Below are 1,999 nucleotides of genomic sequence, written 5' to 3'. Positions count from 1 at the left end.
TGAATTTCTGCTCATTATTGATCCTATACATTGTACACTGTGCTGAAAAAAGAAGAAAAATGTAGGACATAGTCACAATATTACATATAAAAATCATAGACTCCATTCTTCTCTAGGTGGATGAAATAAAGTATGTGTTTTCCATCTGGTTATTCAAAATTTTTTTCTAAAAACTGAGATAATTTACGTTAAAAAATGCCTAGAGAAGTTATTAATATCATGTTGTAACTCAATAAACATTTTCTTCCCTTCAATTTTAAGGGAAACCAAAGCCACCACCATCTAATGAAACTAACATTACATACATGCAGGTTAAATACCAATTATCCATTCTTTAAAAATCTTTTACTCAATAAGCTTTGCTATATTTTCATACCTTTCATGTCTTTATTGTAAACTTAGGAAAACAAAACAATTTAAGTTAATTTGAAAGGACTGTGTAATATCTTTGATGTAATTCATTTCCTGTCTTACCGCCTGTCCTTGAAGAATACAACTTTTATTCTATTAGCTTTAGTATTTGTGTACAACTCATACCTGTTCGATTATCAAATTGTTGCAAGTAGCGTGATAATCAGCTCACTCAAGACACTTTCCAACTCTGAAATTCTCTCTTAAAAAACCGAGGCACCAAGGTTGTACAGCAGTTTCAATTTGGTTGCTCATTGCCACATTCATGATTTCAGCACTAGTTTTACTAATATGTCCTACTTGGCTAAAATAAACAGGCAACTTTCTCTTGAGATTTTAAATGATGACATCAACTCTTCTGGTTTAGGTAAAAAAGTGAAGGACAGGGGCAGCTGGATGGCTCAGTCAGACTTCGGTTCAGGTCATAATCTGGTAGTTTGTGAGTTCCAGCCCTCCTCCATCAGGGTCCCTGCTGTCAGTGTGGGGCCGCTTTGGATCCTCTGTCTCCCTCTCTATCTCTCCCCCTCCCCCACTCTTCCCCTCTCAAAAATAAATGAAAGCCATTTAAAAAGAAAGGTCAAGGACACTAACAAAAAAGATTATTCCATTGCACGTCTGCATGAGCATACACACATACATGCACCTATACAGTCACACGCACACTCTACACCTAAGATATTTTTTCTTTTTTTAATATATTGTAATCTTGAAGAATTTGACGTTATCTTTTCTTTCCTTGTCAGTAGCTTAATTTTCTTAGTGTTACTACAAAGACTAACATTCAAATCATTTTTGGTCTATTGAAAGCATTATACAGTCTTGCCAAATCTTTGAGAAGTTAGTGACCTTAGTCCTTGAATGAATTGCAGACTTTAGACTCAAAGTTTTTCTTCAAATGAACACTTGTTTATCTTGTTGAGTATTCTGCCTCTCACATCACTGATATCTAACTTTCTACAATTGGAACTAATGTAGATCTTTGACACATCACACTTGTCACTCCTATCCATGTGGAGGTTTTCTTCTTGTGTTATCATTTGTCTTCATTCTTCAAGACAGTTCTTTATTCAAGTAGCTGTCTTCCACATCCCTCCATAATGGTTGACCTTGTAGATTTAGTTTTCTGTCTGGTCATTTAGGGAACGATTTGTACTGTAGGAAAATTATGTGCCCAATTTTCTCTGACAACTGTATTATTTTATCAAGCAAAATACTATCAAGTTTGTCAGGTGTGGCTGTCTCCCTGTGATCCAGGCTGATTTTCGTTAAACAATTCATCACTCTCTGAATGTTATGTTTTCTCAACTCTGATCAGCATTTCCCGTTATTTTCGGAGTACCTGAATTTATTCTGACAGAATAGTAAAACTTGCAGTTCTCTTTCTACTGAAAGTACTAGATTTTTTTCTCCAATAAGATATTTCTTATATCCTTTTAATTTGTTATTGTAATAACTATGTTTTGTTTGTAAGGGTTTTTTAGAATTTCATATACTTTATCTCATTTAAATTTAAATTTTTATATGGGTTATAAGACAGCAGTACGTGAATCGATTTTGTTATACAATCATTTTCAGAAAAAAATAAACA

The sequence above is a fragment of the Crocuta crocuta genome, unplaced genomic scaffold, assembly GCF_008692635.1.
Source record: "Crocuta crocuta isolate KB4526 unplaced genomic scaffold, BGI_CrCroc_1.0 scaffold378, whole genome shotgun sequence".
NCBI lineage: Eukaryota > Metazoa > Chordata > Mammalia > Carnivora > Hyaenidae > Crocuta > Crocuta crocuta.
This window is presented reverse-complemented; position numbering follows the sequence as displayed.